The 27,086-nt window shown below is 36.3% G+C and overlaps 1 long non-coding RNA gene across 2 annotated transcripts; it reads left to right on the top strand.

The window, feature by feature from the left end:
* On the top strand, positions 1–26,782 carry LOC106890980. Of its 2 annotated transcripts, none has more exons than XR_001412605.1 (8): positions 1–734; positions 1,096–1,195; positions 1,624–1,771; positions 2,815–3,126; positions 3,857–3,925; positions 21,372–21,558; positions 23,042–25,568; positions 26,647–26,782. It is a non-coding gene; the product is annotated as an uncharacterized LOC106890980 (long non-coding RNA). The 2 variants fall into 2 exon arrangements; XR_001412606.1 differs by having other exon boundaries at positions 21,331–21,558.
* The last annotated feature ends 304 nt before the right edge of the window (positions 26,783–27,086 follow it).

Here is a 27,086-nt window from a genome sequence, read left to right as displayed (position 1 = left end):
TCAACGTCTGTGGTGGAGAATCTGTACCTTCCTTCCAGACACTCCCCCAGGGGGTTCCTGCTGCAAAATTGATGAAATTGTACAGAGATAAGACACTTCTAAATACTCAATAGAAACTGTTCCTGCAGAGGCAGAAAAGGTCACGGAACACAGTCTTTTGTATGTAAGATACTTAGGAGGTGTTTTTAATGCAGTTTAAAGAAGCCAGTTGCAATGGATCCTGCATGTGCTAGAGTGGTCACGTTAAGACCATGGTCCAGCTGGATTATAGGAGCCAAGCAGAGCAGAGATTCAGGGGATCTTCTTTGTAGAAGACGCTCCCACAGACTATCTGGTTTAACAGATTTGATCCCCTCTTCCCTGTGAGCAATAATCTATGCCAAGATCTCAAAAATAAATATAATAAAAGTTCTGCCTATTCATGTCTATGTAGCAAGTTTCAGGTATACTACCGTAATCTGAGCAATAGTCTGGGCAGATTCTTGAAAGAATTTGAGGGCATCTAGGAATGGATTTTTTAATTTCAGGAAGATACGGAATTGGAAACAGAGGTGACTTGATTTTCCAAAATGAGACCTGTGAAGCATTAAGCACTTTTCAAAATTCACACAACCACGTGAGAGCTGATTGATCTGTGAAAACCTGGTGCTAACTGCTGCGCTCCCCCCACTGTAGGGAAAACATGCCTCCGGGTTGAGTAGCTGGTGACAATGTGACTATACAAACCAGTTAAGGTAAGTACAAATAGTTTAATGTAAACTTCTGAGGCTGTGCTCTGTTCAATGAAAAAAAATTAAAATGAGATTAATCATTAAAAGGAGCAATAATTGCAACTGGAGCCGATAATTAATTATCTTTTGGAATTTCTTTCTAATTTTTCTCTAGAAATGTATTTCTTTCTTTAAAATGATTGCCGTTTCTGAAACATGTTAAAAATTAGTATATCAATTACTGAAGTTATTTTCCATTGAGAAAATGCCTTCTGCTTAATGCATGGCATAGAAAAACCCTATGCTTGCTGTCTGATACTGTAACAGACAGTAAACAATTATAAAATGTCCCGTTGTACAACCGTTTCCTCTCTTCTCTGAACAGAGTTCATATTGATTTTCTTCGTTCCACTTTGAAACTCCCCGGAAATGACCTCTTCTGTCCTGCAAGGACCTCTATTTGTAAATGGTGGCTCAATTTCACAGTTAAGTAAAAGTCTTCTATTGATCCCTGAAGGGACCACTGATGAGTTCCTCAGGGACCCATGGCCAGAACAGGAAGCATTGCTGTAATGAGTACTCTTTGAGAAACATACTGTGTGAAATAAAAGAGAGAACCTGCAAAATGTCCTTAAATTTATATTTCCATCAAGATTTCAGATAAAGCATAAAAGTCTCTTGGACTTCAGTTATGTTTTTGTCATTCAATAATCCCATTCATTTGGGATACTGCTGTAGGAAACCAAGAGAATAGAAAGCCACAATCACCTTCTTAGAATAGTCTCTATGTAATCCTCTCATATTAGTTAAAAAAAATTTATTTTGATTCCTCCATTGAGAAGATGTCATTGTGGGAAGAGGTTCAAAAGCACCTGGACTCTCAGGTTGAGTGTATTCTCATTGTAAAATTTAGCCGTTCTAGGGTGCTTCTTCGCCCTCAGGTTCCTGAGGTGAAGATGTTGGGATTTGTGTAAAATAACAGAGATGGAGACCGTCACAGAGGACTAATGCATTAGAAGCAACATGTATTTCCGTGAATCCTTTTTTGCCCGCCTCAACAGGTAAGTCAGAGCTGCATAGGAAAGACTGAAAGTAAATATTGCGTGTGGGAAGGACACATGAAAGAGATCAAATTTAGGAGATTTAAACATGCCACAAGTGTTAAATTTACTAAGCATGGGTTTTTTTTCTTTACTGTGAAGAAAATGTAGAAGTATTATTGTCTAAAATGAGGTGATGTAAGGGTAAAAGTGCTTTCATACAAGGTTGGATGTGTATGTGTATGTGTTTGTTTTTAAATGGACTGAGAATATCTGCCATTATGTCTTATTTTCCTGAGTTTTGTCAGACATGCTGTGAAGCACATCAGTGATAAAGGTGATTTCTTTGGAAATAAAGACCTATAGATTTTTTTCATCTTCACAACACTAGGTATATGATTTCACACAGACTAAAAATAATTTCTCCAGATGTTTCTTGTAAAATGAATGACAGACAGAATAGCGAGAATTCTCACACACAGTGTTTCCTTCCAGAAGCTTTTAAAAAAAAGTCAGAATTTTCATTTACAGTAATTCTTGTGTACATACATCAGCTGTATTTATCTGCCAGACTGAACTGAAAAATCAACCCAAACATTTCCCAAATAATCTGTTCAGTACAGTAACTGGCATTTGCCATGGCAAGGTGTAATATTGTTTAAAAAAACCAATGATTTTATGTGGATTCTAATACTTTAACACTATATGAGCAATATAGATGTCACTGTTAAGTGACCTCGGAAGCAGGGTAACATCTAAAGATTAACCAAGATCAATAGAGAGTTATGTGGGCAGAATCCAGTGAAATGTCACCTTTATTCATTTTTATGATTGTCAGAGAATGGTTGAAACAATTTTAACAAATGTAAGTCCTTATAAGTAATTTCTCCTGCTGGAAAATGTGAAATGTTTTTTGCATGTTGGCTTAAGTAACAGCATTTCAGCTCTGGTTATGAGTTTAAATGTATCAATGCAACAGTAATTTATGTTCCTGGGTGTTCTAATTTACAGTAGGTGTCCGAATATATTGCTAAACTTGATTGTTCAGTGTTTTCACCTTTCAGGGGAGTGGAAACCTGCATATCTCAACACAGTCCGAAAATCCTATGGCGCAAGTCTTCACCACATCTGAAGTGTCATGTCTTCAAATTCATAGAATGGTTGAGGCTGGATGGAACCTCTGAAGGTTGTCTGGTCCACCACACCCTGCTCAAGGAGGGCCACCTCGAACCACTTGCCCAGGACTGTGTCCCGAGGGCTTTTGAATACCTGCAATTCACTGTGTTTGGAGAAGGGATTGGAAAACAGTGAGGAGTGAAAGGGATCTATTCAAGGGTCCCTTAGGAAATTTGCACATCACACTTTCTGTAACTACGGTAAGTGAAAGCAAAAGAGCATGAAGCTGACAATTATATGCTTATATGACTGATAAAAAGCTAAGATATTTACACAAGCTTTTAAATACTCGGACTCACAGGATTTGATGGTAAAATGAGTGAGTAGTGAGAAAATGAATAGCAAAATGGGATACCTTTAACAAATTGTAAATCCCATGAAGTCCACTGAAGTTGACTGCAGCAATTTTGGTGATAACATGTCCTAAGCCTAAAAGAAGCAGCAGAATAAAGCAGAATCCCTCATCAAAAAACCCACCCTTTTTATTCGTTTAAATGTTACTAGCAGCAGCAGCATTAGGACGTCTTTGTATTTAAACAGAGCCCAGGTGTTTTCTGGAACTAATGATGTTCGGAGATTCCTGGATGGTTGCTGCTGTATTTGCCCCTGACTGGTGGAGCTGCTCTGCTGGGAAAAGTCATCCCTAGAAATGCCGCAAGATTCAGGTTGGAAAGGAGGCTGCCTGTTCCAACCCTTGCTAATTGTCTCCTGTGTAATAGGCTTCTTACTATTACTCTGTTTTTACCTGTCAGTTGTCCCTTTGCCAGTGAGGCCTGATTTAAGACGCTGTCAGGCTTGGGAGGTGTCCACCAGTGCAGCTGCTCAGGGGATCCAATGCTGCAGTGGGGGATGAGGAGTAAAATATAGGAAGCCTTAGAAAAAAGTAATTGCTTTTGCTAATGCTTAACAGACTTTTTCTGTTCAAAGCAGAGTGGAAAACAAACTCTAGAGGAGTGCCTGCTGCAAACTACTGAACTGTCTACAAGGACATAATGTTTTGTAAGTAGAAATCATTTAACTTCTCACATTTCCAACAGTTAAATGGCGATACAATCCACTTTGTAGGTGTCTGTTTTGCTTGTTTATTTCTAAGTGGTCCTTTCTTTCTTTTTGGTGAGAGACTTTTCTGTATTAAAGTGATTAGTTTTGTCCTGTCGTTAGAATACAATAGGTACGTTTGGTTTATTTTATCGAATTCTGATGTATGTATTAGGCAGGCTAACTTCCAAGACTTAAAAAGTGTTATGCCAGTGGATAACATGCTTGAAGATAATAGCAGCTGAATGATCACAAAGAATTTCGTTCTATCTAGTTTAAGGGATGCCTCACTGAATTGAATGATGCAGAGTATCTAGATGGCGAACAATTGTGAGATAGGTAAAGGCGTATGACAGCAGAACGTGACTGTAAAGAAACATACATGTGAGTGACTTTCTGACAGGTTTGCTGTAAAATTGGTCTAGCAGCAGGTTATTTTTAAATCTAAAACTGATCAAACTTCAGTCTATATTTGTTGTATACTTTGAGTGTGTCTAATTTAAAAAAGCAAGTTTAAAAAAGTCCAGAAAATTTAAGGAAAAATGGAGAACAGTAAAACTGTTTTTGCCTAGCCATGTAGAAGAAAATAAAGATTTCTATTTTTCTCTCCCCCAAAAATAAAAATAAGAAGGTGAAAACAGCTTTAAAAACAGTTACGTATTTTGAGCACCATATTGCAGGAATGTAGAAGAGTATTGTCACTGGGATGACAAATGGTTGCATGTATTATAACTGTGAGGAAACAAAAAATTAAGCCTGTAGTCTTTATGAAGGGGGAGATTAAGAGAAGCCACGATGGAGGTGTTTGATGTTCTGGGGAAGGTGCAGTGGATGCAGATGCAACAAAACTGCAGGAGAGTATATGAGTTTTGAATATGTTGTTTCCTTATAGAGAAAATTACTGATGCGTGAAGCAGAAAATATTTGAAAGTTTTGGAACCTTGAATATGTCAAATGCAGTTTCAGTAATAGGAAGAAATTTGATTGCATGGGATCCCTAGGTCAGTATGAGCTCCAAAGTTGTGTTGGACTGCATGAGATGTGAAAGTGTTTCACTGTCCTTTGACATCGTGCCTCCAGCCCACATCTTTGAATAACACTGTCATGACTTCTTTCATTTTTAGAAGGGTGTCTTAATCCACATGGTGCAGACGCATGACCTGTCACAATTCCTTGCTCTCATTCAAACCAGCTGAACAGTAGGATGCTCTAAAGTGTGCTGTCCTTCACTTCTGGCTAGCACCTACAGTGAGTTATGCGTTGGACACTGTCTGACTCAACAGAGGCCAGTTACTTAGCTGAAGAATTCATGATACAGATCTTGGGAGTCTCAAGTTCAATCTCTCTACATCAAAGCAATTGCAGATAACACCAATATAGGACATCACAATGACGTTTTATGTCCTGTGAACTGTGGATGTTTCACCTGCTATGTCTGACTTCTATCCAGGATCAAATGGTCCACTCCACTGAGAAGTGAAATAGCAGCTGCTTGCAGCATCTCAGATGAAGCCAACATCTCAGATTTGACACAAGCTGGGAGTCATGGATTTGCATCAGGTTTAATAGTACTTAGGGTTGGCTGCTTGCTGTTAATAAACAGAGGGCAGCTCTCCATCCAGATTAGCTTGGACCTGTCTTTTGCTTTTGGCATTGCCCACAGTAACATAACGTCCTATCTGATGGAGGCTGCAAGACAGAGAGACTCCCACTAAAACAGCATTTTTTTCCTTTTTTCCTTTGCCTAGTAGGAATGATTAAAACAAACAAAACAGTAAGTACTTCCAATTTCAAAGCTCTTTAAGGATTGTTTTCCTGTTCTGTTCTTAGCAGCATTTCATAGAGCTATAGGAGCTGGTGAGATATTTGAACTTTGACATCAACAATATACAGATATAATTTTCTCTGCTTACCCTTTGCAGTGTAGGAAGACATTATTGTTGCCAACTTAACCCAAGCACTGGCTCATATTTGTTATCAGATGAAGAACAGCTAGATGAAACCAAACCAGAATAAGGCTGAGCTCCTGCTGGTTGAGAGAAGTGCACAAATAGGATCCTGGCCCATATTCAGAAAAAAGAATTGAAGGAATATTGTTGCTCTTCTAGTTGCATTTCAATCTCTTGTTGCATGTTCCATTTGACTTAGAATGGACAACATTAACTACCTGATGAGAACAACCATGCTTTTGAAGTTTGTAGAATGGCAGAGCAATATTGAAGTGCTTAAATATTTTCTATAAAGTTCCAAACTTCTGAAAGCCATCCAAAGCAAGCTTACCCTTTCAGGTTTATTCATCACAAGTACTATTCATGCCTCTCTTCTTGAACAGCAGCTTTTACGGCTATCTAGGATGGATGTATATAGCATCATATTTCACAGAAAGACAAGTATAAAGAAAGTGTCCATCTTTTGGTCAACTTACAGACTGCCAGCACTGCAGTTTACCTCGGGAAAGAAAAGTTTAAAAATGTTATTAAATAAGGCATTTTCTACTATGGAAATTTATTGAGGTTTACTTCGTAAAAGTGGATATCATGTATAAACAAAAGTTAAGAACTCCCAAACACCAACTGGAATGTACTTAAAAGCCAAAATATAGCTGAGTTCAAGTTCCTAGAATTGACAGAATATATAGTTCTAAGTGCCCTTTCTAATACCTGAATGGAAATAAAGCAGTGGCACAAACATTCAGTCAAGGAGAAAATGTCCTTTGACTTAAAATGGAGTAATACCAAGTTAGAAAGTATTTTCTTACAATTATTTAAATTTCTTTGTGCCCAAGACTAATAATACCGGTGTTTGATCTTTCTGAGATTAATCATTGCAGAAAAATTATTCTTGGTCTATTTAGGTATTATAGGGGTATTTACATGATCATTCTGTGCACAAAAGGTAATGGGTTATCAACTCTATTAAAAAAAAAAAACAACAAACAAAACGCAACCAAATAAGAGAAAGGATTGTAAAAGAAATGTGCAAGAATAAAATTCACACATTTAAAAGTGTTTGTGAGAGGGTAGTCTACCCACTGATTCCACACAGTGAGACCAAGGAAGTAGAATTTTGGGGTCACATGTGCAGAACTTGAAAAACGATTGCCAAATCATAATACAAATTTTAATCACAAAACAATATAAATACTCATTGTAAAATATAAAAGGGAATTAAGTCTGTGCCCCATTCCCCATTCCCTGCTCTGCTCGGGTTGGAGATGGTAGAGGAACAGGGAGTGAAGGACTGAAGTTGAGCCTAGGCAAGGGTGAGAAGGTGTTGTTTTAACTTTTTGCCTTTGTTTTTCACTACCAAAATTAATTTTAACTGACAATAAATTAAATTCATTTTCCTCAAGTCAAGTCTGTTTTGCCCATGATGGAAACCAATATGCGATTTCCCTTGTCTTTATCTTGCCCCATGAGCTTTTCTGTCTTATTTTCTCCCCCTTTCCAGTTGAGGAGAGTGAATGAGAGGGTGGCAGGCTGGGCATCTGACACCTGGCCAAGGTTGATCCACCACAATACTATTTATTGTGTAAAGATTTGGAAGGCATGAAAGACAAAGGCTTTAGAGGGAGTCTACAATATTAAGAAAAAAATGTTCAAGATAATAAAAATCCTTTAGAATAAAGAGATCTTACGCTATCAAGAAGACACCTGTCTGCTCTCCTAAATAAAATACATTTCCGGTCTCCTACTAAGGCAGAATACATCTCAAAGATTTTTTCACTGAGCACTTACCATTTGTTCCAGACCCCAAATACCAACAGAATTAAACAGAATACATTCTTAATAAAAATTACTAAGTTCAGGTGGAACTGATGTAGTTAGTTATATACATGAATTATCTTGCTTAAAAAGTGTAGCACATTTTAAAACACTTTGCCTGAAGTTTCCTGCATTTGCAATGAGGAATATAGTATAATATGCATGAGCTTTCTAACCAAAGCTGATATATAAGAACAGTTTATAAAAGACTGTGCACACAAAAAATAGAGATGGTGGGATTCTGATAAATTGTGAGCTTCCATCTGTGTTTAATACTGGTGTGGTTTACCCAAGGGGAAAAGAAAGTGGCATCTAATATGGGGTGAAAGAGTACATTTAGTTCAGTGAAGATTGTCTCGATATTTTTCAGTTTTCTGAGTTACATTTCTCATTAGAATGAATGTCTCCGTAATGTGAAGATGTTCCAGAGATAAAATGTAGAATCCAGTTCCAGAGTTAGTTACCAATATCTCATTCTTTCTAACGTGTACATGTACAAATTTTGCTTGCAATCTAAAATGACAATCTGGAGAGTGAAAAACTAAACTACCTGAATCTTTTTGCTTATACTTAATGATGTATTTGCATTATTTATTCGGAAAAAAGTTTAATAAGAAACCTGTTCTGAGTCAATAACCTGTTACCTGTGAAGAAGTTGCCCAAAGTTGCGCATCTCTGAAATTTACTAGCTGAAGACATAGAAAAAAAAATTGCAGTGGCTGAAAACTAGGCAGCTAACTTGAAACTAATAGTAAAAAAAAAAGAAAAAGAAATATTAAATTTTTACAGTTATAGTGATTAAGCACTGGAACAGAATAGGAAGAGATGTGATAATTTCATTTTGACACAGAGGTGTTAAATCAAGAGTGGGTGTCCACCTGAAAGATACAGCATAGTTCAGCCATGAGCTGAACTAGACACAGGAAAGGCTAAAATAAGTGGCATTGCTTCTGTTGCACATAATGGCTGACCACATTCCCCAAATGGTTGCTTCTAGTTTACAGAAAGGAAATTCTCTTAGACATAGCTATTGGGAAAGAATGATGTAAAATAAATTAAATTGTAGGAAATCAGCAATCTCAAACACCACTCAATGTTTTAAAGACATATAAAAGAAGAATGGCTGAGCTAGTAATATGATTTAACATGTAATTTAACCTTATGTTGTTTGCAAGAAGGTTGACTTGTATGTATTAAATATACTTGAAGATGTCTGAAAGTTGTCCAAATAAGTATGGACAATTAGCTGTCAGAAAACAAAGAGAGCTCAAAAGTCTTGTCTTACAGGAAATTAATTTACTTGCGTACATTTCATTATTGCGATTTTTGTATGTTTCTGTGTGGATAGTATAGCATAAACTAATTTTGTACTAGTTTTATATATCTCCATGAATGCTGTTTTAATAATCTCAGATTTATGGAGAGGTGCATATGTGTTTTATTGGAATCATGCGTTGAAGAATCAGATGATAGTCCTTAGTTAGAAGTGAAATACCAGGCTCGATGCACTGTTCTTGTGTTTGCTATACCAAAATCATGTGTTTCTATGGCAACAGAGTTAATCTATACTGTTTCAATTGGATGAACCCTGATAAATTTTGCTACCTAAAGTAATCTCAACTATAGCCCTAGTGACATTAGATTGCATAAAATAAATTGTCTGAGTCTAGTCTTTGTCACTGTTTAACCAGGATGCATTAAAGAATTTGACTAAGGTAACACAGCAGTCCCAATTCAGTACTACATTGTGATGCGCAAAAACTGCTTTCTCTAAATCATGTTTTCTTAGATACTGAAGTAACTAAGTCTAACCAGTCTGACTTTTTACCTGTTGTCTGATCACCTGCTATGGATATGTTTTGAAACTTAACCTCTCTAAAAATTCAAATTTTATTCAAACCGTTTTGCCACACAGCCTTTCAGAAGCTCAGCTAGGAAGACACCCTCACAAGACTTCTAAGCTTGGCTCCCACCACCCTGGGTCAGTGAGACCCTTTGAAAAACACAGTCTTGTATCCAGCTCCCAGATCCATCAAAGGCTTCAACTCAACCCTGTCTAGTATGCCAGCAATGCAGTTTCACCTTTGAGGAATATATAGCTTTGAACCAAATAAAGACACCCTTAGATTTTTATTTGTAAAAAAAAAAAATAAAAAAATACCTTTTTTTTAGTGCAAGGAAATGCAAATTAAGAAATGAGTGAATATCATGCATGTCTGCTCTTTCTATTCTTTGGCCTTAGGCTGTGACTTCTTAAGGAGTCAGGGATTTGTTCCCTGTGGCATTTCCCTGGCAGTGGAAACCTTTATTCCTGTGAAAAGGAAAAGCCTTTTTTTCTTCTTCAGATGAACTTGCAATTAGTAAAGACAACACTGCTTCTGTAGTTATCTCTCTTTCCAGACCTGCTCTTGGCCTTATTCCTCAAAACGTGGCTTAAAACTTAAAAGAGAACTTACATAGCTTTCAAGTTTCTTTGTCAAATGACCCTGGATGAGTGTCATCAGTTTATTATATTTTCTTTGTAGGTGGTTTGATACTTCACTTTCCCATTAGTTCTTTATATCTGGAAGTGTGAAGCAGCAAACACACCCTCTTTTGTTCATAGCTTGTACCACTTGGTTGAGGAATCACAAAAATTTAGGGATATCACCACTGTGAAAAGTGTAACATTTGTTTTTCATCTCTACTGGATTCCAGCTCACTGTGGAGGAAAAGGACAGCAGACAGGGTAAAAAAGTCTGATTTACAAAATGAAGTTCATACTCTGACACAAATACTGGCAAAGTCCTAGCCAGACTTCACACACATTATATAGGAAAGAATCCTTGAAATATATAATACTCTCAGATACAAGCAACAAAAATACTCCTTAGATTTCATTTTAAAACTGCAGTTCAATCAATGTACTCCAGATGGCACACAATGATGATAAAATTATGCATGTGCTACTTTGAGGGATGGAATATGCAAACAGAAGTAGTTCATTAACACAAAGGCCCTGGAAGCTGCCTTCAGTACTGACAGTCATCTGTACACTCAGAAAATAAGCACCACTTTAAAGTCTTTAAAAGTTAGTGGAAGTTGATGTTCTTGGGTTTGTTTTTTTTTTTTTTTGTGGAGGAAAAGGACAGCAGACAGGGTAAAAAAGTCTGATTTACAAAATGAAGTTCATACTCTGACACAAATACTGGCAAAGTCCTAGCCAGACTTCACACACATTATATAGGAAAGAATCCTTGAAATATATAATACTCTCAGATACAAGCAACAAAAATACTCCTTAGATTTCATTTTAAAACTGCAGTTCAATCAATGTACTCCAGATGGCACACAATGATGATAAAATTATGCATGTGCTACTTTGAGGGATGGAATATGCAAACAGAAGTAGTTCATTAACACAAAGGCCCTGGAAGCTGCCTTCAGTACTGACAGTCATCTGTACACTCAGAAAATAAGCACCACTTTAAAGTCTTTAAAAGTTAGTGGAAGTTGATGTTTTTGGGTTTGTTTTTTTTTTTTTTTTTGAGGGGGGAGAACCAAAGAAACCCCATGCCTAATCTCAATTATAATGCAGAAAACAGAAATGTTTGAAGAATTATCATCCTTTATATGCTAATAAATATTGAATGACAGATGTTTTCCAAGCAGACAGATGATTAATTTGGCCCTAAGTTACAAAGAAATACAAGATATGTGAATTTATAAGGGAGAATGTTGCTTGAACATAATTAGAAGGGATATACAAATAGCTTCTTATATTAAAGATGTGTTGCACTACCTATTTCTCATTCTGGGTAAAATTTTTTTCTGTGATTAGTCCTAATTAAAATGGGTACTGCAAACTGCAAAGGGCAACCATATCTGAACATTCATGTGCTTAAATTTCAAGAAACATTCCATGAGACATTATACATGCCTGTATATATGACACAAGTAGAAGACAATTCTCTGATTGCATTTTAGCAACTGATCAAAACCCATCTTGCATAAAAATTTTACAGACTAAAATTACAGAAGTTGATGAGGCTTTTGAATTGAGGGATAAAATCTATATTTCAAGGGAAATGCTGTATTGTGCAGGATGTAGGTGATGTTTCTGACTGTGTACTGAATGAGGAGTGTGGTTTTGAATAATTACAGAAATAACACAAAACAATTTCTGGAATGTCTACAGTTTTACAATTTCCAACAAAAACCTACAGAAACCCTTCAAAGGACTTGCAAATTAGTCTTCTTCCTTTGCAGGCCAAACGGCTACCTCCAGACCTCATGAAAACAATTTTTCTGAAGCATTGGTCCCATCTTATGCTAAGCAAATGGTAAAGCCATTGTCTAAAAGCAACAGAAAATGGCACTAGTAGAGCAGCTTTCCCTGCAACTACCCTCTGAAGCATATTTATTTTAAATAGTTTGTTCTGTAGCCTAGGTGGTTTTAGATAAATGCCACAGCAATGCTCCTTGTAAATGCACAAATCTAGGTAAGTACTGTATTGTGCGAGGGGGCAAGGTTTACTTTTTGTAGTTCCACACATTGATTTTGATGAACATTTCATGCAAAAGGAGTTTCTGTAGTAGAACATTTCAGAATTCATGAATAGTAATTGAGCCCTTTAGTTCTGCGCTAAACTTAAATCCATTATTCTCCATTTAAAGCAGACACATCATGTTGCTCTACAGAACACTGCTCTGTCAATTCAGTGCTTTTTTCAGTGAGCTGGGCTTGAATATTAAGCGCTCTTTGCTCTCAGTATTCTTGCTGTGCTTGGCACATTTGGATTCCATTTGAAATAGGCAAATAGCAATTCTGTTGTTCATAATGAATAGCCTATACGTGTATATGCACCTTGCCTTTGAAAGGGGGAGCATATATTATTTGCCACATCTTGAATCTTTGGCAACCAGTTTGCTTCGTTTCCTTTCTCTCTCTCTGCACATAAGCACTGAAATGTAAAATGTAATAAAAGTCCCTGACAGATTTCTGTCTTCTATACCAAGCAAACCAGTCTGCTTCAGCATTCAAAGTGTACGTATTTTTTACTGTCATAGACAAATTAAAGAAATGCAAGTAAAAACAAAGAGTTAGGTAAGAAAGATTAAAGTTTCTAAAAGTCCCTGTCCATCACAAACATTTTTCAAGTATTTGCTAGAATGTAGCTATTGCTGTGCCTAGGCTTTAGTATGCTGATGCAGCCAGATGCCTGTCCCTACTGTGCTAGCAGAGATACAATTCTTTCTCTTCCAATATGATTTTTTTTTGTTGCTAAAGTTCTATGAATACACAGCTTAAACCCTGCTAGCATGTCCTGTTAAGTTTCTGCACTAGACGGATTTTATGTTCATCATAAGCAGTAAATCATGCAATTTTGCTTAAATGAATTATCTCTTTTGAGAATGGTGTGCTAAGCTGAATTTTATAAAAGCATGCCAAAATCTTAAGTTTCCAGACTTCCAATTTTTTACCTCTTAGCTACAGTCCTGTTACATTTAGATCTCCATTTATAAGGTTTGCCTGCACAGAATGTGGGTGCGGGGGGAATTGAATAGAGCATCTAAAAAAATGATCAGTATCTTTTGCTTAACCTCTCCTACACAGATTTCTATAACTAAGAGAAATAAGAAAAGGAAATCTCTGACTTCTATCCTTACTGTTCAAGTAACACTAAAATAATGAGATTCTGAGGAGAAAATATTATGATGCTTATACAGCAAGTCAATGTGATGTTTCTCTCTTATTTACCAGCAAAGTTGAAAAATAGTTGTATGGGATAGTTCTCTGTTTCTCTCTGAGCCACATCTTTGTGTATGAGGTTTGAGATATAAACCCTACTGTTTCTATCTGCATTGGCTGATGGTATTTTCATCTGTGCATCAAGTAAATGGTAAGGTAAAGGTGACCAGCAAAAATCTGGAGCTGCCAACATTATGATGATGGTTTAAAACCTAAGGTTGTTTAAAATAGGCATCACAAGCCTTTACCAATAATAACAAAAGTTAGATTGAAATGCCTCTCTGAGACGGTCCTTAGGGCGAGCGTGTACCTGGTGAGGGTTTCTTCAGGACAATGCATATGGGTCCCAGCTACAGCAGCACCCATTTATACCTCTCTTGCCAGCTGCTGATGGCACCAAATAAACTACATGATTTGTCTGCGATGGTAATACTAATGTAGGTGGAATCCCCAGTTTCCAGACAGCTAGCAGGACAAAGCAGCTTAAGAAGATCTACAAACATATTCCAGTCTCCCCAGCTCAGGAGATGTTAATGAAGTGCTTTAAGATTGCCAATTACAACTGTCTTATTTGAACTGAAAGATGTCTGAGGACTGGTGATGCTAGTTTAGAAAATTGTTTAAAATGCAAATCACTGTCTTGTCTCACAATCAATTTTTCAAGAAAATAAGAAGGTAACACTTCAGAATTTAAAGACTGTAATTTGAATTTAATATTAATGCTTGGATTGCAAAGGTAATTGACCCAAGCCTCATGTAGTGTACGAAGTAGGTGCTCACCCAGAAAGGCCAATGAGTTTTTTTGGTCAGAAAATGGAGACATTCTGCTACAGGATGGGTTTTGTTCCTTGCAGAGGTCAAACCAGTGTCTGTTTGAAAAATTCATGATCCAGAAAAGGTAATTTTTAATGAATATTTATGAGACATGTCCTTTCTTATCAGAGCTATGCAAGTTTTCAGAAGCTTGCCACTAGGTCTGGCTTCTGATTTTTAGCAAAAAGCTTATGAGTTCAGTCTGAGAAAATAGTCAGGTTAAATTTTTGTCTAGTTTTTTCTGGTATGTATCTTTTTGCATAGTAAGATGCATCACTGTGATGCTTGTGTAATACATCATGTATAGTGTGGGGTTTTTTCTATAGGAGATTACTACTTTAAGAAGGTTAATGTTTTAAATTCATTCTGTTATTTCAGTGCTAATCACTTCAAATTATCATGAAAATAAGTATAAGCTGATGAGCTTATACAATTAATTTCTGTAATAAACTGTGTGTAGCTAGAGTTGCTGAAGATCAATAACTAGAAGAATTTTCTAGACCAGTTTGCTTTTTTGAGTCTCAAATCTTAACTGCAAAGCCTCAGAGTACTGCCAAACAGCAGGCAAAAAGACTATTTCTTTTTCAGGTTGCTTTTGGTTTTAACATTATTGCAGTACCTAGAAAAAAAAAGCTGAAATTGGTGTCTGGTCTTGTGTTCATAATGGCTCTTAAGCACTGTGTGTCTGAAACATGGCAGAGAAAAAGAGGGGTCTGGAGCCAGAAGAGCTCTGGAGGTGCAGTGACCTGCCAAGTCTGCACAGGAGGGAAAGGATGAATCATTATCATGACCAGCTTCAATAGCAAGTCTTGTATTCCCTGGGAAATGTTGCTTTTAAATAAGTCCATGCAAAGTATTTCAAGAAAAAATATTGCTCCTCAGTCTAGATAGAGTCATAAAGAATAATTTGGGGGTCAGGAGAATGGGGCCAGTCTTTTTTCAGTGACAGTGCCCAGTGACAGGATAAGAAGTAACTGGCACAAACTTGAACATAGGAAATTCCATCTAAACATGAAGAGGAACTTCTTTACTTTGAGGGTGGCAGAGCACTGGAACAGGCAGCCCAGAGAGGTGGTGGAGTCCCTGTCTCTGGAGACATTTCAAACCTGCCTGGACACATTCCTGGGCAACCTGCTCTTGGTGGACCTGCTTTGGCAGGGGGCTTGGACTAGATGATCTCCAGATGTCCCTTCCAACCCTATATCATTCTGTGTAAAGTATAGGATTCTGATTTCCTCTCATAGCTATACAGTTTAGAATGACTGTGAGGAATTTAACTCACTTTCCTCTTCTCTCCTTTTTTTATACCTTTTGTGTGTTGAAAAGGCTTTACTTTTTTGTGTCACTTTATTTCTCACATATTAGACGTTTAGCTAATATGTCCTATCCTCCTCACCTAAAAATATTTTTTAATCTTTTATATCTTATTTATTATTTTATTTTATAATATAATTATATATATGTTATTTTAAATCATGCCTTTTTAAAAATGCAGTTTGATCAGATCTTTTGTATAATGCCACCTTGCTAGATGCTTTTTTGCCCTGTGACGGTCCTGGGGCCAGCATCAAAGAGGCAGATGTTTAAGGTACGTTCAGTGCGGAAGGACTCTGATAATGCCACTGGCATCTGAATTTCTACTCTGCCTGCTTAAGAGTTTCCTTTTATTTCTGGCCTCCTGGGCTGGCTCCCCCTGGATTTCTTTCAGAGTTAATCCCATGTGGATGGGAATTATTCATGACTTAATTTAATATAGGAGTACAATTCTCAGCGAGTACGTAGGCAGGCATAGAGGTAGTGCGTTGTCTCAGGGTTCTTTTTAGGGGTCTAGCTGGTAAATGCTGACTTTGTAGACAATATCAAAAGTAGTATTACCTTTCAATGGAATCTGGTAAGGTCCTGATGAAAAACGATCACCTAATGTCTTGAGGTCCTTTTCAAAGATCTTAATTATGTGTATAAAATATACGTTTACCTGAAAAATTAGGAAATGTATATTAATAGGAGAAATGTAATCTCATGTGAGTGTCCAAAATCATAGTTGAGTGTATTTGATATTTTAGGAGGAACAAGGGAAAAAGGAAAACAACCAACCCCCAAGTGAGTAATAATTACAGGTAAATTTTCTTAAATATATAAACAAGGTAATTTCACTAGTGTTTAGGATACCCAAGAATCCACAAGTTCCAGTGAGTGTCACTGAAGTTTACTGATAAAATACTCTCAAACCTGTTATTGTTATGCGTGCCTTATACCTAATAAATAGAGAAGGAAGAATATTGAAGAACAGCTATTTTTAGAAAATAATGAAGGTAAGTATGTGACTACTTGTTTTGACTATCTGTCCTTGTTTTACGTAACTGTTTCTAATGGATTTGATGAGAAGTGTGATAGGGTGTCTGGTATAAATCTAAATCTAACCATTATATCTCAGTCACTGTGAATTACAACAAAATATTAAGGATCTAAATCTAGAAAAATAGAATGGATGTCTGTCTGTTAGGTCTTCTGTTGCTTAGAGTTAAACCTGGCTGATGCTATCTGGGCTGTTTTTCCCCCCTCTTTGATTATGTATTTCTCCTCTCATATCAATGAATGTATTGGAAAGAGTAGTTCTGTGCCCCATCTTAATAGTTTCTCCTGTGCCTTCAATGCTCATGCATAATTTAACTTCAAGAAGATCAGGTAGGAGTGGTGGTTAACCTGACTGCAGCCTTCCAAAATAGATTGATTCGATGAGAAAAATCATACAGTCTTTATTGTTGGGTTGAGGTGTTGGTTTTTTTTCCCCCAAGAACTTTGCAATGGTGCTTCTGTTCCTGAAAAATGGGAAATGTTCTCAAAGTGCAAGGTAAAGCATCTTTTAGAAATAACAATAAGTGCATAATGAGACATGCAAGTGGCTGCCAGCCAACAGTACCTTTTTCTACCTCTTTTACATACCTTTTGTACAGTCCTACATCTATATACAGTTTCTCCTGTATTCCCTCTTGTGTTGTTTGGGACTATGTGTCAGACTTTTTTGCATGGAAAAATAAATACTAATATACTGACAACTCATAAAGATACCTTGTTTTTTCTCATCAGAGACTGCAGTCAAGCCTCATATTTAATTGATGGCTTAATTGATTAGTCCTATTTAAGAAATCATTCCTGCCAGGTTGAAATATATGCCTTTTTCATAGCAGGCAGTCTCTTACTCCATCACTACCAACTCTCCTCCTTCACTATCCCACTGCACTGATTTCTTCACTCAGATTTTGGTTGCTCAACTTATTCTGGCTGGACTCTGTAGATACCATTCAATAAGCTGACTGAAATATATCTTCTCCTCAGGTCAAATGCTTTTAAGAAGCTGGTAGTTTCCAGCTGAAAAAAAAAAAAAGAAGAGGTAAAAGCTTTGATACTCTGGGTCTGTCTGGTTGGCAGGTCTCTGGATAAGCAGAATAACAGAAACAACATTTTTTTCTTCTTTTCTCCTTTCTTCTTCTCTAACATCTAGAGATAAAGGTGAAAGGTCCTGTCTTTTACAACTCAACACTATACAGAAGAATTATTGTAGTAGAAATGCAAAACATCTAAACATCTTCAATAGTGACTTGAATTTTTGAAATTGCTTGTAGGTTTTAGAGAGAATAGAAACAGAAAGAGTAACCACAGGAGGATTTTTTTCTTTTGGTAGGATCTGTAAGTAACTCTGCCAGAAGCCAAGAGAAGGTTTGAATACCTTCCTTGTCCTTTTGTGAGTATTCTGAGAGCAGAAACGTGCAAACAGGCACATGGCTGATGATGCAGGACAGTCTGCTCGCAGGAGAAGCGGTGGCCTGCACCTGCAGAGATGTGTGCAAGGCCAGTATATGCTTAAGGTCGTGGGTGTCATGCTTTGTCACTGTATATAGCAGTATGCAACATGTTCCTAAATGTCTGGGGGGAAGGCAGAAATCAGCAATTTGGGAAATCAGGGTCAGAACTGAATTGATAAAAAGATTGTGACTAATCTGAACTGTCTTTAGTATTTATTATTTTAGACTGCAGATTTTTTTCTGAAAAGAAATGGTTGTCTACTAGCTATAATTTTTAAAAAGGTCTTTTAAAACAGAAGTTTAGGAAAAGCTTTTATGCTCCTTTCATACAGCCATCTGTTTTTTAGCTTACATATACCAATTGTTGAGCTTTGTTCCAGATACAATGAAATAGTCAAGCATTTGTTTAATGGCTTCACTGAACTAGGGTTTAAGTTTTAATACATGTTTACTTTAAAAGAAGTTCTTGCAAAGAACTAGTCATTAGTCAGCCTCTGGAAATCACTTTTAATAAAATCAAGTCTGTTTATCTCTGGACAAAAATGTCAAAGAAGGTCTAGCCTAAAGTGGCACTTTGTATTTTGGGTCCTTTTTTTCCCTTTTTTCCTTTCCCTTCCTCTCTGAATTCTTCTTAGAAGGTTAAACAAGCCAAGTCAAAAACCCAAGCATTCATTCATGTCAATGAAATCTGTAAATACTGAGAATGAAAAGCATCTGTACACCCACAATAATGTGATTGCCACAGCTTTTTTTGTTGCAAGGGTGTCTGCTGTTGATTTCTGGACAGTGAAATTCCTTTGTCTCCCCCCAAAACAAGCTGCCTATCTTCAAGGCTTGGAGCCTGACTGGACTCGGCAGCACTGCATCACCTCACTGTCAGGCAGGAGTTCTGCAGCTCTAAAATCTGCCTTGGTGTGGATTTATCTCTCAATTTGATGTCACAGCTTGGTTTTGATGTACCTTCTCCTCAGGGAGCTGCTGGGCAAGGTGTTTATAAACTCCTACTGAGTGTCCCTCCAAATAAACATATAAAGTAGACTCATCTATATGCAGTAGTTTCTTCCTTTCTGAAAGTATCACGGTAAAAAGATTGATTATAGAAATTCAGTCTCCCTATCTGAAAATAGAAGAGGACATTTTTAGAAACCCTATAGTGTCAGAAGAAAGCTAACTACTATTGAATGTAGTGAAATGTAATCAGATTGTGAATAACCTGTAATTCACGTACTTTACAAAGGGTTTTAAAATAGCTTTCTGGGGTTGAAGTAATTTTCCCTCTATTATTATACCTACAAATAAAATACCTTTTTAGGATTTTTTTTTAATTTAAGGAAAGGAGATTCTAAGATCACAGTAGGCTGCAAAAGAAGACTCCAATTTATGCAATAATTGAATAATCTCCTTAATATACTCTCTGTTGGGTACTTGGACACATTTGAAAGCCACTGCAAAATTTGATACTCCTTTGCAACTCTGCTGACTCTGTTGTGCTTCAGAAGTAAAAAGAATGGCACAGAACAGAAAGGTAGAAAGGGAACCCCCATCCTGTATGCTGAGCAGATTATGAGCTCCTCTTAAATGCACACAAAAACTATTCCACAGCAGTATACAATCAAAGGTGGGTTTTTTTTTTTAACAAACCAGTAACTCATATACCACCACTGGATTGCTTGGGTATCCCTTCTTCTGTGACGAACTGCAGCTAACATTTTGTCTTGGGGCAGAAATGTGTGTGTGATGGGATGGAAAGCTTCGTCATAGTATTTCTTAGTCCCTCTTTTCTCTTTGTGGGAATCCCATAATTTACCATGTTTGTTTTCAGCCTTCTGGTATTCTAATTGATTCTGTGTTTTGTGACCTTTTGAACTCAAAGAAGTAATGTTTTAACACTGAGAACTTGGGAGGTTTTGTACAGTTAATTGGTGCTCGTCAGTAGAGGAGGAAGTAGCAGTCACTGAAGTCATTGTCTGGGCTCACAGAAATGTACTGCGTGTGAGGGAAATTAGTACTGATTATTTCAAAAATACAAATGTGGTAAATGAATTTTTGTTTAACTAAGAATATATGAACAAATAGCTCATTAAAATAGTGAAAGTTAGAGAAAACAGTAAAAAAATTGAGCAAAATCAAGTGCACAGAGGAGCTATCTGAAGATACGTGTTACTGGACAACATAGGAAATACCCATTAATACCCATTTGATATGTGACTATTAGTTATCTGTTAATTGGCTACTGAAATGAAATATAAACATACCACAGCAAAATGTATATTCCTTCTAATTATTCAGGCACTGCTATTTGGAGGGGAAAGTGAGTGTTAATGAATTCTCTTTACTTTTGGAAAAATGTTGTGTTCATATATTCGAGAATATTCTTTTAAAAAGCAGTCTAATCAAAGCTTCTTGATTTTAAAAGTTTGATTTTGACTTATGTGAAGGAGACTAAAATTAACATTCTTTTCCTTTCTAACTAGTCAGGAGCCCACAAGAGCCAACCTAGAATTTGTAACCTGCCTTCTATCTAAATATTTTCTCTCTTTGTTTTTTTCTCATTGAAGTGAGAGTTCAAAGAAAATCATTGTGAAATTCAGCCATTTATGTGGTGTAAGATCGCTGTATTAGAGCCAGAATACAATTCTTAACAAGATAAAGTGGGTCATAACATTGAAAATCCCTGCAAGCTTCTCCCATTGATTTTAAATTTGTTATTTTCCATTTAAATAAAATAATTGGTGGTCTTTTTATCTCCAGAAAAGAGTTACTCAGAAGAATTTAGTGAACAAGTGGAAGACCAACTTCACAATTAATTTGGTCTGATTCTGTGGCAATGAGTTGTTCTTGCAAACTTTATTAAACTCAGTGCTTGACACTCTGAATAGAACCACTGGGTGGTTTGTGTTAGTAGCTGGTGTTTGTAGATACTCAAATTTAAGCAAATTTCCCAATGACACTACTCAGAGAAGCACTGAGGGTTGCATAGTTAGTGTTCAGCTCCATAATATGCAAAGAGTATTAAAAAGAGCCTAACAACAGTTGTCAAGTGAGAACTATTTGGGGTGAGCAGCATTGTATTAGGAGTTTTTGAGTGATTGGGCTTTAAATCAATATAATGTGATTTTTTTTTAGCACTTGTGTTTAATTTTCTTCTGTGTATATTCAACCCTGCTGTATTTTTTGTCACAACACTATACAGCTTCCAGTTATCTGATCTCTTTGTCTTTGACAAAGCTGCCCTTTTTTAACATACCCATCCAGCTTTGAAGGCTATTAAAATTCAGTGGATGCCTTTACCTCAGGCCACGTAAATGGATCAACCAAAAGTCTGCAAGTCTGGGCTGTGAGGACTACTTTGGAAAGTTCACGACTGCAGCTACTATTTTGTGGAGCAACAGTGACAACCAGCGGCCAGTCACCTAAAACTGGCCAAATTGTTCATTGTGGATGTCCTTCAGATTACCAGCCACCCACATCCATTCTTCAAAGGTAAAGGACAGAGCTAATTTATTTTCTTTTACTTGTCTTAACTCTGGCAATGAGTTTAAAAGAAAAGAGTGCTTCCCTTCTTGAGAACAGATGTGCTCTAGCTGTTCAGTACAAATCTGTGCAATTAGATGAAGTGGGTACCTACTGACCCAGGTTGTTGTCCGTATTTCAGTAGTGTATCTACATATGTATGGCCACTAAACATTTTGGTGACTTGCTGGTAATGTATGAAACAGGGATTGAAGAAAATTAACTGTGTAAAAGAATCACGCTTTAGTTCCTCTGAAGAGAAATGAAAAAGGTTTGAAGGAAAGAGGTCATCCTTTTTTACTGATTGGCAGTTAATACATATACGTGGCACACGGATATAAATAATTTGAGAATAGCTTGCATTGTCTGCATTTTAGTTTGATTTCTTCCTTAAAAATACAAATTTTATCTGAGCAAGTTACTCCTGGTGATGATGCCTTAAAAGCCAGGGTAAAAATAATTGTATTGACTGCTTTTTAGTTTAATGAAGATAAGTGTTTCATTTACACTCGGATGTTTGAGCTAGCTGCACTTTGCCTGCAATTCTCTCAGGATCAGTGGGATTATTTTTGTGGAGAGGTGCCCTTAAAGTTGAGGAAGATGCCAGGACTCAGCCCATAGGAGTTTGGTTTATATTGCTTAGAATTGTTCCATGCATAACATTTAAAGACTTAACACAAGGTAAATAGTTTACATCATTTTGGAAATATCAGCCCTCTAAGCATCTTACGACATTTCTCCTCCTTGTCAAAGATCCTTTTTCCCCCACTATACTAAAGAGAAAAAAAAAGGAGGGGGGGAGGGTAGAAAAAAGAAAAAAAAAGAATCTCCAAACCTTCATTTCCTCTTCTCTGGCACTGCTTTACGAGTGCTTATGGCAAATTTGCTTCTGTAATCATAACTTGAACCCATCTGGGGATGAGATTGGCTGCTAGCTTAGTATTTCCACTTAACATATTCATGATTAGCATGCACAGAAGGAGTAGAATTAGGATGAATGTTTTTGGAACAGTATAGATAAATCCTTATAAATGTAGTACAACAGCTCTGGAAATGCACAGTGCTGAAATGTAATGAAGCTGAACTCTGTAGAGAGTTTGGTATTCTCAGTACCATGCCTCTCCTAATGAACTCATTTAGATTAGAAAATGGATTTAATATTTTATTGGAATTAACCTGAGCCAGTAAAGAGGATTACAATTTCTTTCCATAAATATGGTGATATTACAGGGTAAGGTAGCATGTTACATGAATATTAAGCATTTTATGAGCATTGTGATGAAGCCAGAAAGAGTATAAGGTAATTAGGTTTTAATACAGTGATACTGTTCTTATAATAATTAAATTTTAAAAGTAATAAAAGCATATTTGAAAATTATTTAAATCCATATTTTGTTGCATTTTCACAACTTTAAAAATGCTTAAAATGAAAATTATGCCATGTTTTCCCCAGACAATCAATTTCAACAGTTTGTTTGTAAACATGGAAAAGTAAAAATAACACAGATCCTTGAGACAGGGAAAAAGACACATTCTAGGAAAGAGGAAAGGAGGTAAGTTTATTCCATTTTCTCTGAAACATTACCTGCTGGTGGGAGAAAAGGTGTTCAAATCAGGAAAAAGCTTGACATAAATGCATTATTTCCCTTTGTTTTTCAAAACCTTGCAAAGCTGTGTCCTAGTGTTTCTTCTCTGTCTTTGACTGTCTTTTATACTCACAAATGCGTTCTTAATCACAGTCTATGTTCTCCTACTTTTGAAAGCTTATTTACTGAAAAAAAAAGAAGATTAAATCGTTGTTTTAGCTATCTTTACAGATTGCACATTACAAAAAAAAAAACCAACAAAACAAAAACAGAGTGATGCAAAAGCTTGCTGGTGTTGTTTGAGCATTACTGTAAGCAATTCTTTTATTTTTTCTCAAATGAAATTGTCTTTCAATATAGACTGTCTGTAAAAATCATCTCTTGAATATCTGAATAATTACTAATTTTACCAGCTGAATTGCAGTGTATGCTGTGCTGGAGAATAGCTCTGAGCCTGAGGGAAGTGCAGAACAAACACAGGTAAAGCTGAACAATTCAGAATAGATGGAATTGTATGTATGGACTTACTTCTTGAGAGAATTTCCCACTGCTATCACAGCTTTTCACTTAAAATGCCTGAATACGCAGAATTAATTTGTAAGGTCACTAAGAAGGATTGTCTCCTTTGTAGGAACCTTTCAGCAATTTAGTGCAACAACAGGGTAATACTTACAAACTGTTTAGGTTATGAGAAAGATGAACAACAGACAACACAGTCAGTCCTCAGAGTGATGATTTTTTTTTTTTGTGCTGGAAAAAAACAATATTAAATACAAAGTGCTGGGATGGGAATGTGGAAAGAGAACAATCTCAACGCTAGGAGCTTTTTGAGGATGGACAGGGACTAGCTGGGATGTCTAAACAAGAAAATATACCATGTCATGACTATGGTAACTTGAATAAAGTTAAGTAAAAGTTAAATAGGAGTATTTCATGTGAAAGATATTTTTTTTTTTTTCAGCCAATTCCAAAATGTACATTATGTAGCAGATTTTATAGATCTGCTACAAGACTACATACGTTTGATCACTGCTGCCTGGTCAGGGCTTTATATGATTCAGAAATTCTGAGGGACAGTCCAATAATTCAGAATTTCATTGGATTGCAATCCGGATTGAACAGTGGAATAAAAATTCATAATTAAAAAAAAACAAAAAAAAACCAACACAAAGAAAGAAAAAAGAATCAGTTATGAAATCTCATGGGTTTGCATTAGTTTGTTGAGTCTGAAAAGAAGTTTCCATAATATTTCCTTTTCTCAGGGAAGATGAATAATGGGTACTTCATTATTTTCTGTTGGTCTGGTCTTGTTACGTCTAAAACCACCCTAAAATTTTTTGTCTACCATTGAACCTATGTAGCATTGGAGTTATAACTTAGTTTATTCAAGAAAATTGCATCGCAGTTATGAGTCAAAAAATGATGTATGATAGGAGGAAAATATATTTCAATGTTTCGATGCGTCATTTAAAAATGCTTTTCATGTTGGTACTGATCAGAGCCTTAATGCACTCGAAATGCTTTCATTATTCTTAGTATCACATGTATCAATGAAATCTGGAGGCAGCTGGGAGTCATACATACTTCCCCTCAAGGCCAGATTTCAACAGACCTAAATTTGCAAAATCTTAGACGCTAAAAATGCATAACTGGGAGGTGATAAATTCTATCTCGGATTTCTACTAGCTTTGAAATATATTTGTGTTCATGGACTAGTGAGTCAATGTTATTAATTCTAAAAACCAAACAAAAGAAGACAAAAGAAAAAAGAAGAAAACAAGTAGGAAACAAGATCCCAAGATACTTTTTTTTAACAGTTGGGTTGTGGGTTTTTTCTACATTCTGGTGGTGGTGGTTGTTATTATTATTATTCTCTTGGTTTCCTGGATCTGGAAATATTTATATGCATTACTTATTTTGACTTCCTGCCATATTTATGAAGGCAAGTTAGAGAGTCACTTATCTACATAATATTAGTCTGATTGAACAGCAATTATGGCACCAGTCTTTTCCATTATTCTGAGTGCTACCAGCCTCAATGCTTCTTCAGGGAATCTGCCTTTCTATTGATTCACCAGATTTGCCTTTTTTGCTTCTCCAACCAGACACTGTCAGTAGTGAGAAGGAAAGGAGAATAAAGCAAAAGGGATGGAAAGTAATGAAAAGACCTGCTGAATACTTTCTTCTCCCTCTTCTCTCCTCAGCTCTGTTCAAATAATTTCATTTGTTTCCTGAGCCTCTTCTGACAGCAGTTTTTTTCCTGAAGTGGTGGGAAAGCAAAGACAACAGCCTATCTGAGAAGATTTGCCTCAAGGAAGGACTGAAATTCCCTAGAGGGCTAAATGCTGTGTATCATTGTACAAGTGGCTTCTCCTTGCAAGAGAATCTCAAGAGGTGGCGCTTCTTTTTATTGACTTTTTATCTTCCTATGCTTACAGTAGAGTAATACGTAAAATTGCATATTGGGCTTGAGCAGTAAGCAAGTGGGTTACAATGACAAATAGTAGAACAAAAATTTTAGTAACAATGTCTTAATAACAGAACATTGAGTTGTAATTGTCCTTTTGTTATAAATACATTTTCTTCCTTGGGCTTTTATCTCTGTTCTCACTCAATTTTTTCATTTTCATAATTAATTAAAATGGCGATGTTCTATAACCAGTGATTGAATTATATGATATTACTTGCCTAAGGCGATCAAAATTAATCAAAATAAGGAGTGAAAGTTTTGCTATTTTTAATACAGCTGATTTGATTCCTGGGGTTTTGATCAAATTAAATGAAGGATCAAATTAACCAGTGATTAAATTGAGTAAAAGACACTTTGTATGCCTGAAATATATTTTAATTTAATTAATTTCAAGACACAAAATATTAACTGGTGTTTTAAAAATTCAATTCTATTTCACTGTTTAATTTTCTAGAAACTATTTCTTTCACAAGGTTAGAATCTTTTACAAGAGAAAAAACCACACTTTTAAAATAATTTCCTGCTTAATCCTTTCTTTCCCCCCCATACTTTTTGTGCCTGTAGAGAATCCTTTGCACTCACTCATAAACTATTATTCCAAAGCTTCTGAACTCAGCCTACAAACACTTGATGTGCCAAAGGCCAGTTTAACAGAAATCTGAGACTTCCCAGAATAGAACCTGCCAACCTGAGCAGAAGTTTTGATCACAAAAGACCTTGAGCCGTTACAATTTAACACACACATTTGCAGAATTGTTACTGTTTTGTCATAGAGAATTTCATTTATGTTTTGTTATGAGCTAGTTCATATCATGTTTGTTTAATGGACTGGGGCAACTTTTTACTGTACACTGCTACTTGCCAAGAAATTGAGAAATGAGATTTTTTTTTAATGATCCAGAAATGGTCTGCATAAGAACAAAATCATTCACAATTTTTTGTTTGCATAGAAAAAAAAAAAAAAAAAAAAAAAGCTTGAAGCCTTGCTTTTGACTCCTACAGACAGTTTGCAACGACCGGTGGAAGGTGGCTGATCCAGATGGGGCAAGAAGCTGGGGCAAGAGGTAGTTTTCTTAAAGGTGGTTTTTACTTAACACGTAATGTTCCTCAGAATCAGAGAGCATAACTGAAATGCAAGGTGAGTAACAGCGTCTGATTTTGTGAGTAACAATGTTAGGTGTTACCTTACATTGCTTCCAGTCTTTACTATTAATAGAAGTGAAATAAAACTACAAGTGTGTAAACATACCAAAGATTGAGTAAAAATACTCGATGTTGTATATCAAGAGTGAGTGTATTTATGCATTTGAGGCACTCAGAAATTTCAAGCAGAATGTATTATTTGTAAGACTCTAATCTCATTATTCTTTAAGTTCTGGAAAGGGTATACTTAAAGGATTAGATCTATTAAGTGTGATCAACATGGTCAGTCCGTTGCAGCT

Source organism: Calidris pugnax, unplaced genomic scaffold (genome assembly GCF_001431845.1).
Source record: "Calidris pugnax isolate Ruff unplaced genomic scaffold, ASM143184v1 scaffold95, whole genome shotgun sequence".
Classification (NCBI taxonomy): Eukaryota; Metazoa; Chordata; class Aves; order Charadriiformes; family Scolopacidae; genus Calidris; species Calidris pugnax.
Note: the sequence above shows the minus strand (reverse complement) of the source record. Positions and strands in the feature narration are given on the sequence as shown.